The following is a 17,377-nucleotide window of genomic DNA, read 5'->3' as shown; positions in this document are numbered from 1 at the left end:
TTAAAACATCATTGTTCTCAGTAATGAGGGCACATATGAACATGGGACCGACACAGATGCCTTCAGCTGCCAAGCGCACATGTAACAGGTCAGCCAGTGTCATAGGGACAAAACCTGCTGACAGATGCCATTGAACTGTGCTTGCCACGCTCCAAATATTCATTCTCTATCTTGAGGATCCGCTATCAAAATCCTAGAAAACCCCTTTAATTTATGAAGGGTAAATAGAGATACTAACGACCCAGGAGCACCTTCCACATAGGAACTGATTTGTCACCCTGCTACATTTACACGACTGTATGAATGAGTCCGCAATTTTGTGGAAAGGGTGCTGACCCATTCATTTCTATGGGGCCGCAAAAGATGCGGACAGCACACCGTGTGCTGTCTGCATCCGTAGTTCCGTGCTACGGCCCCGCAAAAAGGATAGAGCCTATTTAAGAATAGGCATCTTCTATTATAGCGGCGGCCATGCAAATTGCGGAACGCACATGGGCCGGTATCCGTGTTTTGTGGATCCGCAAGACACCGCGTTCGTGTGAATGTAGCCTATAGAACATGCTGCGATTCTCACGCAGCCCAGAACTGATGCGTGAAAAAAAAACTGCTCATGTGCACAGACCCATTGAAATGAATGGGTCAAGATTCAGTCCGGATGCTATGCGTTCACGCATCGTACCCACGCGGAAAACTCGCTCGTGTGAAAAGGACCGTAGGACACCTTCAGAGGTCTCGAGGAGTCCATGCTTCCACCGGTCAGAGCTGATTTGGCGGCAGGAGGGTGAACCGCGCAATATTAGGTTTTAATGTTATGGCTGACCAATATAACTGTATACACATGTATACAATAAGGACACAGATATAAAGTCATAGTTTCCGGATATTTATTAAAACAAGGAGATATTTGGTGAGAAAAACTAGAATCTATGATTTTCCCAATCTTGTGGACTCCTGACAACCAGCGCTGTGCCCGGCTGGGTGGATGGCGGGTGTCAGGCCTGCTTTACTTCTTTACCTCAGGCCGTATCTTCATCTCAGATCTCTTGTAAGAATAGGAGAGTCCTTTGCCCGTGTACCAGTGTACGGCGAACTTGCCGCTGCCGTGCTCCTCCGCCAGATACAGGCCGTTCAGATTGGCGTGATAGCAGGAGTTATACCACCAGCCGAGGAGCAGGTCCTCGCGCAGTCGCCTTTGTTCAGGTCATTGTCCTCGTCCTTCGTGGAGAACCCCATCAGGTTATGGTAGGACATAGAGTCACCTAATATAGAAAGTATACAGCGTTGTATGATGAGGGATGTAGTTATGTGTATCACACGTGATAGGCTTAGATACAGCAGCTCATTACACAGCATCACACATAATAAGCTTAGATACCGCCGCTCAGCAGACAGTATCACATATCAGCTTAGATACAGCGGCTCAGCAGACGGTGTCACATATTATAAGTTTAGATACAGCAGCTTAGTTGGCAGTATCACACATGGTAGGGCCTCTTGCACACGACCGTATGGCTTTTTCAGTATTTTGCGGTCCGCAAAAAACGGATGACGTCCGTGTGCATTCCGTTTTTTTGCGGAACGGAACAGCCGGCCCCCGATAGAACAGTCCTATCCTTGTCCGTTATGCGGACAATAATAGGCCATGTTCTATCTTTGAACAGAACAGAAACACGTAAACGGAGTACCTTACGGGGTTTTTTTGCGGATCCATTGAAATGAATGGTTCCGTATGCGGAACGCAAAATATGAAACGGAAATGGGGAAAAAAAACTTTTGTGTGCAAGAGGCCTTTGATACACCATCTCAACAGAGACAGTATTAGACATGATAGGCTTAGATACACAGCTTAGCAGAGAGTATCGCACATTGATGCCCTTAGATACTGAATCGTGATGAAAAATTAGTTTCGACTGCTTCGCAAAAAAAAAAAAATTTGCTTTGTGATTACTTCATCACGAAGCGCATTTCTTTGTAAGTAGTGGGTGATGAAGCGCATTTCTTTGTAAGTAGTGGGTGCCCCCCCATCATTGTACCCCTTAGATGCCGCGTTCGCAGATGATCGCGGCATCTGACATCAATATTACAGTGTAACATAAAAAAAAGGAAATAAAAAAAAATCATACTTACCATTACCTCATCCATTTGATCGTGAAGAGCCGTCCGCCACCATCTTGATTGAAGATCTAGCGCGTAATCTCGCGCTGCCCATGATGGCGTCATCACGTCACAGGGTTTCATGCGAGATCTTCAATCAAGATGGCAGCGGCCGGCTCTTCGGCCGCAAACGAATGAGGTAGAGTATGATTTTTTATTTTATTTTTTATATTTCAAGGAAAATCGATTTTCTACCACGAAGCACCAGGAAATTCGGCTTCACAGCGAATCGAATTTTCCCTGAATGGCTGTAAAAAAATAAAAACACTTAGGTAACACTAATACTGAACTTAGCAGGTATCAAACATTGTAGGCTTAGCTACAGAGCTCGGCAGACAGTATCACACGTGATAGGCTTAGATACTCCAGTATCACAGGTGACTACAGCATACAAAGGATTCCTGGCCATATAGCGCGGCGTGGCGTATACACTGCGTGCTATATGACGGGGGATATCTCCGTATCACCAGACATGCTTACCGCTCACCTGCATTTCCATTTTTGAAGCCTCCAATCAATAATTTGTATTTCTCTTCTTCTCCGAGGATCTGAAATGAGGAGTATTTGGCAAAATATTGTGCGCGGTCGAAGTCCTCTAGATCGATGCGTAGCTCCCACGTATCTGCGGAGAAGAGGAGGACACATTAGTCTTGCTCGTCTTCATCGTCTTCGTATTACACAGGCAGAAGTATGTGTGTGAACGTATTAAATGAGCAAGCAGCTTGCTGTCAGTGAATGGGAACATTCAGCGGTTGAAAATGATCCCGTTCTAATGCCAGTTTAGCACAGCTAAGGGTTTGTTACAGTGTATCGGTGCAGGTATGAGTCAGAGCAGGAGACAACTCCGCGCCGTAATGTGCCTGTATGCTCGAGGTCTAATACAGATCATACCCAGACTCCTTACCCGAAGACGTTAGCTTGTGAATATTCTCATTTCCCAACCAGAAATCAGCCAGGCGGCTTCCAAAACCTTCCTTATAAGAATTCCAGTCCCGGAAGAAATCCACGGAACCATCCAAGCGTCTTTGAAAAACCTGACAAGTAAAATGGCAGACCCAGCAGGAGATGCGTCAATAGCGTGCACCGATCTCATAGGGCCCCATAGCAAAACCTAGCATGGGGCCCATTACCAATTTCCCACGTGCGGCAATCACTCCCAGGCAATGCGGAATGCACAGCACAGTGCCCCAGGTTTCTGATGAATTTACAATTTCTTTTTTATTTAGCAGAATAAATTTTAATTTAAAAAAATTATAATAAAAAGTCACCCACTTTATTCGACTTCTGTGTCTAAAATCAAATATATGGTGCAGATAACTGAAATAAATACATGAGTAAATTCTACAGCTCCACTTCAGGTATTACAAAGCTGTCTGCCTGCAGCCACCACTAGGGGGAGCTCTGTGCATAGGAGTTTATGCAGGGGAATGGAAGCTATTATAATGTCTCCCCCTAGTGGCGGCTGTCTGAAATAGCAGTTTTTTCACCTATGCCTAGATAGAGTAGAGAAGAAGGAAATTCAGAATCAGTATACAGATGTACTAGTCTCTGGACAGGTTATCCAGATCTTCAGCACCTCCACCAATCAGCTGTTTAATGGAGCCACAGCGCTGCGGGCGCGTTATTATTTAGATTGCACCATCTAACTGCACTCAGTCTTCTTAAAGGGGCTGTGGACTGTGATGATATTGATGGCCAAGCCTGGCAGGGGTCTTACTCTTGGCGGCCCCCGCTGATTGCATCCGCTCGTCCAGTTCCTTGTAGTTGCGCCGCTGCTGCGATCTAGACGGCATGCGGCATCAACACAAGTGCTGCCACCTCTTCAAACAGCTGATCGGCGGGCATGCCGGGAGTCGGTAGGTCCTCAATATTGTGGCACTGCACAACCCCTTTAACAGCAGTGGTGCAGGGCATGTCAGTTTCATCTTATTTCACTGCCCATTATATATTGGGGAGTTGCTAGTTGTGTAATTCTCTGACTGATTACAGAAGGTTCTCAGTGGGTTAATTGCAGGTCTGTTTTACAGTCAGGACACTTACAATCCAGCCCCCGCCATCTGTGTGCATGTCACACAGCACCCTCAGGGGGGCGCTGCCATCTGGGTATATTGTGTACCAGTCACTGAGCACTTCTCCATGATCCAGCAGCTCCTTACAGTTCCTGGCAGCTGAGAAAGAAGAAATATAGGTAATAAGTATGTAGTAGCTGGTCATTTATATGTGACCTTCTGTACAGGTTACATTACATTACTTATCCTGTACTGATCCTGAGTTACATCCTGTATTATACTCCAGAGCTGCACTCACTATTCTGCTGGTGCAGTCACTGTGTACATACATTACTTATCCTGAGTTACATCCTGTATTATACTCCAGAGCTGCACTCACTATTCTGCTGGTGGAGTCCCTGTGTACATACATTACTGATCCTGTGCTGATCCTGAGTTACATCCTGTATTATACTGCAGAGCTGCACTCACTATTCTGCTGGTGCAGTCACGGTGTACATACATTACTTATCCTGTACTGATCCTTAGTTACATCCTGTATTATACCCCAGAGCTGCACTCACTATTCGGCTGGTGGAGTCACTGTGTACATACATTACTTATCCTGTACTGATCCTGTGTTACATCCTGCATTATCCTCCAGAGCTGCACTCACTATTCTGCTGGTGCAGTCACTGTGTACATACATTACATTACTTATCCTGTACTGATCGTGAGTTACATCCTGTAATATACTCCAGAGCTGCACTCACTATTCTGCTGGTGCAGTCACTGTGTACATACATTACTTATCCTGTACTGATCCTTAGTTACATCCTGTGTTATACTCCAGAGCTGCACTCACTATTCGGCTGGTGGAGTCACTGTGTACATACGTTACTTATCCTGTACTGATCCTGAGTTACATCCTGTATTATACTCCAGAGCTGCACTCACTATTCGGCTGGTGCAGTCACTGTGTACATACATTACTTATCCTGTACTGATCCTGAGTTACATCCTGTATTATACTCCAGAGCTGCACTCCCTATTCTGCTGGTGCAGTCACTGTGTACATACATTACTTATCCTGTACTGATCCTGAGTTACATCCTGTAATATACTCCAGAGCTGCACTCACTATTCTGCTGGTGGAGTCACTGTGTACATACATTACATTACTTATCCTGTACTGATCCTGAGTTACATCCTGTATTATCCTCCAGAGCTGCACTCACTATTCTGCTGGTGGAGTCACTGTGTACATACATTACTTATCCTGTACTGATCCTGAGTTACATCCTGTATTATACTCCAGAGCTGCACTCACTATTCTGCTGGTGCAGTCACTGTGTACATACATTACTTATCCTGTACTGATCCTGAGTTACATCCTGTATTATACTCCAGAGCTGCACTCACTATTCTGCTGGTGCAGTCACTGTGTACATACATTACTTATCTGTACTGATCCTGAGTTACATCCTGTATTATACTCCAGAGCTGCACTCACTATTCTGCTGGTGCAGTCACTGTGTACATACATTACTTATCCTGTACTGATCCTGAGTTACATCCTGTATTATACTCCAGAGCTGCACTCACTATTCTGCTGGTGCAGTCACTGTGTACATACATTACTTATCCTGTACTGATCCTGAGTTACATCCTGTATTATACTCCAGAGCTGCACTCACTATTCTGCTGGTGCAGTCACTGTGTACATACATTACTTATCCTGTACTGATACTGAGTTACATCCTGCATTATACTCCAGAGCTGCACTCACTATTCTGCTGGTGCAGTCACTGTGTACATACATTACTTATCTGTACTGATCCTGAGTTACATCCTGTATTATACTCCAGAGCTGCACTCACTATTCTGCTGGTGGAGTCACTGTATACATCCATTACTTATCCTGTACTGATCCTGAGTTACATCCTGTATTATACTCCAGAGCTGCACTCCCTATTCTGCTGGTGCAGTCACTGTGTACATACATTACTTATCCTGTACTGATTCTGAGTTACATCCTGTATTATACTCCAGAGCTGCACTCACTATTCTGCTGGTGCAGTCACTGTGTACATACATTACTTATCCTGTACTGATCCTGAGTTACATCCTGTATTATACTCCAGAGCTGCACTCACTATTCTGCTGGTGGAGTCACTGTATACATCCATTACTTATCCTGTACTGATCCTGAGTTACATCCTGTATTATACTCCAGAGCTGCACTCACTATTCTGCTGATGGACTCTATACATTTCTGAGTTTCCGCTCACCGTACAGTCCTGACTCCAGCTTTCCGGATTCTCCTTTCTCTCCTATAGAATTATCAAATAAATAGCATTAGTCCAGTAAATTACAGCTTGATTTGACATTCCCCGCTCCCAATGAAGTTATACAGATCTTAAAGGGATTTTCCAGGTTTTCAATCTCCAGTCTAAAAGGGAAACCGATGGCTGTCCATTGTTTTCTATGGAGCTTGCTCTCTTGCAAAGCCACAGGTTCCACTTAACCTATTTGGAGGGTACGATAAACCTACCTGTTTTACGTATCGCCATTTATTTGGCTTAATCTGGACTTCCCCTTTAAGTAATCAGTGACACTAACCTTTTTGTCCTTGTGGACCAACCTTTCCAACGTCTCCTGTAGATCCTTTCTGCCCTAAAGAGACAAACATAAAATATCCAAAGAGTTAAAGCAGTGATCCAACACTAAAAGAGTGGCCCAGTCCTGCCCGACCCGGGGGGGGGGGGGGGGGGGGGGGATGGTGATGCTCACCTGATCCCAGCCACTGGATCCAGTCTGTTGGGCTCCCGGCCCGGATCAGTGATTGGCTGCACCGGTCTTGTGCGCCCCCGTCAACAGATCTTGTCCACGTGGGAGCGCAACTGCCAGCTCAGGAGCCCAACAGACCAGATCCAACGGCGGGAATCAGGTGAGCATCACCCCCACCCTGTGTCGGGCAGGTCTTGACCACTCTTTTAGTGTTGGATAACCCCTTTAAAATATACCATTCTGTCGCTATCATGTAGTCTCCACTAGGGGGAGCTCACTCACTACATGCAACTTATACATTGAACTTAACAATAAAATAGTATACAGTGAGCGCCACCTACTGGTGGCGGCAGGCAGGCAAAGTTTTATTGTATGGCTCTGTGTTTGTGCAGGGGATTTGGTGATGACTGACGTACGGGGATCAAGAGCCATCACAGCAGGATCAGGCAAAAACATGGTCAGGTATCAGGCCAAGGTCAGGACAGTCAGAGTAAGTGCAATCCGGTAAACAGTCCAAGGTCAGCTCAGAACAGAATTCTGGATTTTAACTTTAGCAGTAAATGGAGAAGAAAATAGGACAGGTGGTCAGAGGAATGTGGAAGGAATCCATTGCCTATCATCTATATTCACCTTTCTCTCCTGACGCTCCATTATCTCCTTTTCCACCAGGAGATCCAGGAACGCCGGGGCAGCCTCTGAGGATGGCCAGTCTGTCCGAATCGCCCACTCCAACGACCTTCACTTCTGCTGGGTGACACAAGCAAGAGTCGTTAAAGACCATATGTACCATCATCATGCACCACGATGCGGCCAACATTGTCGTTCTCTATATAATATACCTGCAGTACAACTCCTGCCGGGTTCACAAAAAGCTTTCCTATGGTCCTGGATGGATAACTATAGATAGGCAACCAAGGACTACAAGTAGCAAACACACTGCCATGCACATGCAAACATTGGAAACTAGTGATGGACGAACATCGACCAGGACGTTTCGTGTTCGCGAACCACGTGTTCGCGGCGGGCCCCATTCACTTTAATGGCAGGCGAACCTGAAAAACCTTCAGGTCGTATTTGCAGCCACCAAATACTTACTAGCAGTGCACATATAGTCCCATAACATGGACAATGACATCGTAAATCAAATACAGCGGCTCACCCCTATTGCGTATGGATAGGTGCTCACCCTCTGGTCCTACCCTCAGGACCCCAAAAGATTCAAAAGGTAATGAGTAAAATGAGGGGGCACACACACCACGGAAACAATTAATGGATGAATAATTAATATTTATTACTCTAAAAGCACTCCCCTAAAAAAATAATTATAAAACATACATACAGGGTATAAGTAACAACCTATAAATCATGTGTATCAAAATCCACTGGTAATGTCCACTGTTTGACTACAGTGCTCTGGATAATATTGTGGGTACAATAAAATAAAGTTCATCCAAATGATTACCCAATTCGTACTGTGCTATAGAGATGTATAGTGGCACAGAATAGTACGAAGTATCCAGAAGATGGCACCAACGGGTGTATTCAGTTCAAATGCAATGGAACAATACTGCTGGTTGGATAGCAATGTCCAGTATAACATATATAAATATATGCGCAGATCCGCAGATTACTCACAGTGTCCAGCCGCTTGCAGTCTCCCAGTCTCACCCGGTCTCACCCCTCCTTGTTACACGGCTGTAGCGCTGATTTTCCAGGTAGCCGAGCACGGCCGTCAGTGGCGTCCCACGTGACCTAATGCTCTGGGGTTCCGGGCGGACGCTTAGATGACGTCACTGCTATGCGGCGGTAATTTCAAATCTGATAGCGGATCTCATGTGCTGGCAACTTGATATTCTGTTTCTTTATTCTTTATTCTTTTGCTTTCCTTGAATCCACGCTCACTCCACAATGCCAGACGCGTTTCGGGGTCTTACGCCCCTTCCTCAGTGGCCACCGAGTGAGTGGATTCTCACTCCTTATATATGGTATATACCCTCCCACAATAGCACTTTCTTCAGCTTGTTTCAATTTGTGGGATGGATTTAATTGCTGCTACTTTTCAATGTTAAATTCACATTTAAAACATGGTTAAAAAATACATATATACTCCCCATTCATTGATTAATTGTAAAACATATTTATATATATGAGGTATGAGAATTTTTATATAAAATAATAAAATTATAAAAAATATAAAATTTTGGAGTTAGGACTGCAAGGTCAAAACTGCGTTTTTTGGAAAAAACCGCATTGAAAACGCAACAATGTAAAATGCGCTCTCCCTGCGGTTTCTGCATTCCTATTTTATATAAAGTCAGGCAAATTGAACCCAGATTCAGTCATTATAATCTAAATCCTATACATGACTGATTGCATTTCATGTTGAGGGTAGTTGATAGTCGTATATATGAGGAGTTGTCTGGTGGGGAGGAGAATCACAGTGTCAATTACTGACCCTCCTGCGATCTCTCATCTCCACCGGACAACCCCCCATCACAGGAACCCGAACACCTCCATCTCAGCATTGAGACCCTTAGGAATAATAGTGTCATACTCGAAAATTCTGCGGGACTCCTGTCGTGACATGTGGGCAATGTGGTTCCCTCCTCTCCACATTTTTTTAACTCTTTCTATGGCAGTAAATTTTAAGCCAGTTGGGTCGCAGTTGTGTTGAATTTTAAAGTGTCTTGATAGGGAATGCGTTTCTAACCCTTTTTTGATATTCGCCACATGTTCAGCTACCCTCTTCTTAAGTGTCCTTTTAGTTCTGCCTATGTATTGTTTCCTACATCCACATTCCAATAAGTAAATCACATCAGTGGAATCACAGGTTAGACACTCCTGTATTTCCACACTAAATGAATTTATTGTGGACTTCACCCTTGTTGTTTTTTTGGGGAAACTAGTGATCTTGCAATTTGTGCATCTACCACATTTAAAAAATCCATTAGTTGTCAGCCAGGTCTTTTTTTGTTGCTGTTGACTGTCTTTCCTACTTTTTACAGTCGGGGCTATTTTGCCTGCCAAATTGTTTGCCCTCGTGTATGTTATTTTTGGTACATCACTCAGAAGCGGGCCGATTAGTTTATCATTTAACAAATGTGCCCAATGTTTTCGAATGCTTCTTTCCACTATTTTGTATTGTGAGCTAAATGGGAGAATAATTCTCAGCGTTTCGTCACGCGGTTGTGGTGGGCCTATCTGAAAGAAGCCTTTTCGTTCCATCTTTTTCACTTTCTCCAAAGATTTATCTATCATCTGGGCGGGATAATCTCTCTCCAACAATTGCTGTTTCAAGCCTGCAGCCTCTTCATCAAACTTGCTATCAACCGTACAGTTTCGCTTGAGCCTGCGAAACTGGCTGGTTGGTATGTTAAACAGCCACCGCGGAAGGTGGCAGCTAGCAAATCTGATGAAGCTATTCTTGGCTACAGGCTTGAAAAACGTGCTACATTGTAGCTGGTTTCCCCTAATCCATATCTCCAAATCCAAGAACTCCACTTTTTCTTGGCTCACAGTTGGACTAAATATAAGGTTCTTATCATTTTTATTGATGTTACTGAGAAATAAATCAAGAGATTCCGCTGTATCGCGCCAAATGAACAAAATATCATCAATGTAGCGCCGCCACAGCACCAGATCCGTCCCCAGCCTGGGCATGATGGTCTCTCTTTCCCATTGAGCCAAAAAAAGGTTGGCATAGCTGGGGGCGAATCTGGTGCCCATGGCGGTGCCCGTACACTGCAAGTAGAATTCCTGCTCGAAAGAAAAATAATTATGAGTCAAAATGTATTTCACTCCGTCCAGCAGGAACTCTAATTGTTCCACAGGAAGCCCAATATCTCCTGATAATTGTTCATGCAGTGCCCGTATTCCCATGGAGTGTTCAATAACTGTATAAAGTGAACCGACATCCAGTGTCCCCAAGATCCACCCCTCTACCCAATTGACCTCCTCTAATGTTTTAATAATGTCAGTCGTATCCCGAATATATGACGGTACCCGCTTGACATATGGTTGGAGCCATTGATCGATGTATTTGGATAGGTTACATGATATGTACCAAAAATAACATACACGAGGGCAAACAATTTGGCAGGCAAAATAGCCCCGACTGTAAAAAGTAGGAAAGACAGTCAACAGCAACAAAAAAGACCTGGCTGACAACTAATGGATTTTTTAAATGTGGTAGATGCACAAATTGCAAGATCACTAGTTTCCCCAAAAAAACAACAAGGGTGAAGTCCACAATAAATTCATTTAGTGTGGAAATACAGGAGTGCCTAACCTGTGATTCCACTGATGTGATTTACTTATTGGAATGTGGATGTAGGAAACAATACATAGGCAGAACTAAAAGGACACTTAAGAAGAGGGTAGCTGAACATGTGGCGAATATCAAAAAAGGGTTAGAAACGCATTCCCTATCAAGACACTTTAAAATTCAACACAACTGCGACCCAACTGGCTTAAAATTTACTGCCATAGAAAGAGTTAAAAAAATGTGGAGAGGAGGGAACCACATTGCCCACATGTCACGACAGGAGTCCCGCAGAATTTTCGAGTATGACACTATTATTCCTAAGGGTCTCAATGCTGAGATGGAGGTGTTCGGGTTCCTGTGATGGGGGGTTGTCCGGTGGAGATGAGAGATCGCAGGAGGGTCAGTAATTGACACTGTGATTCTCCTCCCCACCAGACAACTCCTCATATATACGACTATCAACTACCCTCAACATGAAATGCAATCAGTCATGTATAGGATTTAGATTATAATGACTGAATCTGGGTTCAATTTGCCTGACTTTATATAAAATAGGAATGCAGAAACCGCAGGGAGAGCGCATTTTACATTGTTGCGTTTTCAATGCGGTTTTTTCCAAAAAACGCAGTTTTGACCTTGCAGTCCTAACTCCAAAATTTTATATTTTTTATAATTTTATTATTTTATATAAAAATTCTCATACCTCATATATATAAATATGTTTTACAATTAATCAATGAATGGGGAGTATATATGTATTTTTTAACCATGTTTTAAATGTGAATTTAACATTGAAAAGTAGCAGCAATTAAATCCATCCCACAAATTGAAACAAGCTGAAGAAAGTGCTATTGTGGGAGGGTATACACCATATATAAGGAGTGAGAATCCACTCACTCGGTGGCCACTGAGGAAGGGGCGTAAGACCCCGAAACGCGTCTGGCATTGTGGAGTGAGCGTGGATTCAAGGAAAGCAAAAGAATAAAGAATAAAGAAACAGAATATCAAGTTGCCAGCACATGAGATCCGCTATCAGATTTGAAATTACCGCCGCATAGCAGTGACGTCATCTAAGCGTCCGCCCGGAACCCCAGAGCATTAGGTCACGTGGGACGCCACTGACGGCCGTGCTCGGCTACCTGGAAAATCAGCGCTACAGCCGTGTAACAAGGAGGGGTGAGACCGGGTGAGACTGGGAGACTGCAAGCGGCTGGACACTGTGAGTAATCTGCGGATCTGCGCATATATTTATATATGTTATACTGGACATTGCTATCCAACCAGCAGTATTGTTCCATTGCATTTGAACTGAATACACCCGTTGGTGCCATCTTCTGGATACTTCGTACTATTCTGTGCCACTATACATCTCTATAGCACAGTACGAATTGGGTAATCATTTGGATGAACTTTATTTTATTGTACCCACAATATTATCCAGAGCACTGTAGTCAAACAGTGGACATTACCAGTGGATTTTGATACACATGATTTATAGGTTGTTACTTATACCCTGTATGTATGTTTTATAATTATTTTTTTAGGGGAGTGCTTTTAGAGTAATAAATATTAATTATTCATCCATTAATTGTTTCCGTGGTGTGTGTGCCCCCTCATTTTACTCATTACCTTATGAACAATGACATACCAAAGGGGGATCAATGGCAAAAATTCCCACAAAAAATATGTATTTTAATCAAGGGCCATTTTTATGAGTCTTAAAGGGAAACTCTCAAAAATCTGCCCTGCTGGACCTAGAAATTTTTTATTTTAGGCCACAGGAGTAGAGGCCCCAAACATTAGGCATTCACCTGACAGAAAAGGCCTTTTATGCCGCTGTATATACATAAGACAAGGACCATTCTTTGTTCTGGGTGGTGGCGGATATGTGTGGGCTGGCATGAGGAAATTAAATTACACGTGGTTGTCACAGGTGTTGAATTCCTCCAAGATCCATGCCTCATTAATTTTTTAGAAATGTGAGGTAGTCCACACTGTCGTGAGCTAGGCGAGTGCGCTTGTCGGTCACGATCCCCCCTGCTGCGCTGAACGTCCTTTTGGACAGGACACTCGATGAGGGGCAAGCCAAGAGTTCCATGGCAAATTGTGCCAGCTCTGGCCACAGATCAAGCCAGCACACCCAGTAGTCCAGGAGTTCCTCGCTTCTCAGAGCGTCCACATCGGCCGTTAACCCGATGTAGTCAGAGACCTGTCGGTCTGGGCGTTCCCTGAGGCTGGATCCGGAGGGCGGCTGTCGATGGCTTGGCTGCAAGAATGATCTCATAACCGAAGTGACCAACACATCTTCAAACCGCCCTCTTCTCACAGGCACGGTAGGATTGGTACCCGCACCTGTTTCGCTGTGGGTGGAAATTCCTCTGCCAGCGCCCGCAACAGCAGAATGCAGCTTCTCTCGCAGCAAGGCCGGGAAATGCTGCATTCTGACAGCCCTCTGTGATGCTGGTAACATGTCCGCCATTTCATGTTTGTACCGGGGGTCTAAGTGCGTTGCCACCCAGTACTGGTCCTTGCCCTTTATGCTTTTTATACAGAGGGCTCGGTGATGGGAGGCCAGGTGCCTTCTTAAGGCGGTCGTCCCTAGGTGAGTGTTGGGCTTACCATGACTTATGCGTTGACAGCACAGGCTGGAGATGGCAACACTATTGTCAGCAGCTGACACGTTGAAAAAAGCCCACACTGTGGAGCCATGTGCCGGCATCCCGGTAGTGCATGGTGGATAGCTCGCTCCCGATACATTTGCAGTCCCCTTTTTGCCTCCTGTGCCCTGCGAGTTCTGCCTGCTTCTCCTCCCTATCTGCTGCTCCGTCTATCCCTCTGAACTCCCCTCCTTTTCCTCTCTTGTGGGCACCCACTTGACGTCCATCGACACGTCATCATCATCACCTTCACCACCACTGACTTTTGAGATCTCGGAGTAGGCAGCAACAGCGGGGACCACCCTCCTTGGGCTGATCTGGGTACTGTCGTCAGACCGCTGGGTGGCGGCCGTTGCTACATCCTCTTCCTCAAGAATGGCTGCGCATCGGTAAGGTCTGGGAATGGATGGGAAAATAATTCCTCTGACTCGAGTGGAGGGGCTATGGTGGTGGTGGTGGTGGTGTCTTTGTGGGTGCACACAGCAGAGAGTGAGGAGGGTGCAGATACAGAGGATGAGGAGGGTGCAGATACAGAGGATGAGGAGGGTGCAGATACAGAGGATGAGGAGGGTGCAGATACAGAGGATGAGGAGGGTGCAGATACAGAGGATGAGGAGGGTGCAGAAGCGGAAGGCTGAATGAGCCACTCAACCAACTCTGGTGCGTCCTTTGAAGTAATCAATTGGCTGTCCTGGGATGTGTCATGGGTCAAAGTTCGGCACAATGCAAAAGAATATGGAGCATGTTCGGCGAACAAGCAAAATTCGCCGCAAAACGACTGCTGGGCGAACCGCAAGGCTATCCCTATTGGAAACATTAAATAAATTAGAATTGCATTACTGCTATACTCACTATAAAATACTGGATGCACATTGTGGATCAAAATAATGTTGGGCCCATCTACAAGAGACAAGGTGGCTTCCAACAGATGGGACCGGCACTGTCAGAGACACGTCAGGGCAGTGCAGAGTCCAGCTATATTATACTCTGATTAGAAGCCCTGGGCAGATAGATAAACCACTAATAATTCCAAACCAGCTTACCTGGACACGAGTCCTCGGCAGGACAAGAGGTGACCAGCAAGGAGAGGACGGTGATCAGCAGACGCATGTTGCTCCTGCGAAAGTCTTTTCTGGGCTGAAAGTTTACGGAAACTGGCTGAGAACATGCACCGAGCCATACCGTGCCTGCAGGCTATAAATCAGAGACTCTGTGGTCTGAACCCATTGCCTTTTTTAGTATACTAAAAGAAAGAAAAAAACCAACCACTGAAGCTCCCGAGGCTCATTCTATACACGTAGCTCCTCACTGACTCCTCTCGGCAGTGCAGAGTTCAGCTTTGACAAGGTTGGACTGACCCACCACAGGCTCCTGAGATGGGCCCAGCCACAAGAAGGCTCATCAGCCCCATTCGGAGGGGGCGCTTGAGCAGATCTTGGGCTACTATGGGGTTCTTAGACTTTTTTGGGTTAATTAACAAACAACCTATTCCTTCCTATTGAGGGTGGGCGCTCAGACGTTTCTCTGGGGGGCCCAAGGAATCCAGTCTTGAATATTCTTCATCTCTGAGACAACACATCATAAGGCCTAAGATGCCATGCCATAAATGAAAATGAATGGGGGTCTTGTTGCCACCCACAAGTTACCGTAAAGCGATAGCAAGAAGTCCAGTAGGCAGCTTACCCCATTCACTTCCCTCCGTTACGATGCACAATGATTTATGTGTGTACAGCGTGTGGCGGCCAAAGCCGTCGCGTAGCCCTAGGGTGTTGTCTTTGTCACCGCCCGATGTTCGCTGCTGCCCACCATAGACTATGTGAGTGTATGTATATATCTATGGTTACAGTGTACTTATATACAGTACAGTATGTGAGCGTATGTAAGTATATATGTTGATGTTTGCATATACTATATATACAGTACAGACCAAAAGTTTGGACACACCTTCTCATTCAAAGAGTTTTCTTTATTTTTCATGACTATGAATATTGCAGATTCACACTGAAGGCATCAAAACTATGAATTAACACATGTGGAATTATATACATAACAAAAAAGTGGGAAACAACTGAAAATATGTCATATTCTAGGTTCTTCAAAGTAGCCACCTTTTGCTTTGATTACTGCTTTGCACACTCTTGGCATTCTCTTGATGAGCTTCAAGAGGTAGTCACCTGAAATGGTCTTCCAACAGTCTTGAAGGAGTTCCCAGAGATGCTTAGCACTTGTTGGCCCTTTTGCCTTCACTCTGCGGTCCAGCTCACCCCAAACCATTTTTCGGACTGACTGACCTTCATTTCTTAAAGTAATTATGGCCACTAGTTTTTCTTTACATAGCTGCTTTTTTCTTGCCATAATACGAATTGTAACAGTCTATTCAGTAGGACTATCAGCTGTGTATCCACCTGACTTCTCCACAACGCAACTGATGGTCCCAACCCCATCTATAAGGCTAGAAATCCCACTTATTAAACCTGACAGGGCACACCTGTGAAGTGAAGACCATTTCAGGTGACTACCTCTTGAAGCTCATTAAGAGAATGCCAAGAGTGTACAAAGCAGTAATCAAAGCAAAAGGTGGCTACTTTGAATAACCTAGAATATGACATATTTTCAGTTGTTTCACACTTTTTTGTTATGTATATAATTCCACATGTGTTAATTCATAGTTTTGATGCCTTCAGTGTGAATCTACAATTTTCATAGTCATGAAAATAAAGAAAACTCTTTGAATGAGAAGGTGTGTCCAAACTTTTGGTCTGTACTGTATATATATGTGCGCATAGGTATATAATAATGTGTAATGATGTTGGTGTATGTATAAACAGCATAGTATGTGACATTATGTATATAGCTATGTAGATGTCAGTGTATGTATATGGAATTCATTCTATGCTTGTACACAAATGTAAGCGTATGTAATCTAACATGAATGTAGGTATGCATGTGGAGGTATGTATATATGTATATGGCTTTTATGTATATGTGTATATATGATGTGTGGGTGTTGTCATCTATATATGTCATTTTGTGTGAGTATAGAGATGAGAGGTAAGTGGATGTGAGGGCATGTGTGTATATTATATGTGTGTATTATCTGTGTGTATTATCTGTGTGTATTACCTGTGTGTATTATCTGTGTGTGTATTATCTGTGTGTGTATTATCTGTGTGTGTATTATCTGTGTGTATTATCTGTGTGTAGTATCTGTGTGTGTAGTATCTGTGTGTGTATTATCTGTGTGTGTAGTATCTGTGTGTGTATTATCTGTGTGTATTATCTGTGTGTATTATCTGTGTGTAGTATCTGTGTGTGTAGTATCTGTGTGTGTAGTATCTGTGTGTGTATTATCTGTGTGTGTATTATCTGTGTGTGTAGTATCTGTGTGTGTATTATCTGTGTGTATTATCTGTGTGTATTATCTGTGTGTATTATCTGTGTGTATTATCTGTGTGTATTATCTGTGTGTGTATTATCTGTGTGTGTATTATCTGTGTGTATTATCTGTGTGTGTAGTATCTGTG

At 44.2% G+C, this 17,377-nt stretch overlaps 1 pseudogene; it reads right to left on the bottom strand.

Annotated features, from left to right (window-relative positions):
* Positions 1-880: 880 nt before the first annotated feature.
* Positions 881-15,780, bottom strand: LOC122929095 (annotated as a pseudogene).
* Positions 15,781-17,377: the final 1,597 nt, after the last annotated feature.

This window comes from Bufo gargarizans, chromosome 2, assembly GCF_014858855.1.
Source record: "Bufo gargarizans isolate SCDJY-AF-19 chromosome 2, ASM1485885v1, whole genome shotgun sequence".
NCBI lineage: Eukaryota > Metazoa > Chordata > Amphibia > Anura > Bufonidae > Bufo > Bufo gargarizans.
Note: the sequence above shows the minus strand (reverse complement) of the source record. Positions and strands in the feature narration are given on the sequence as shown.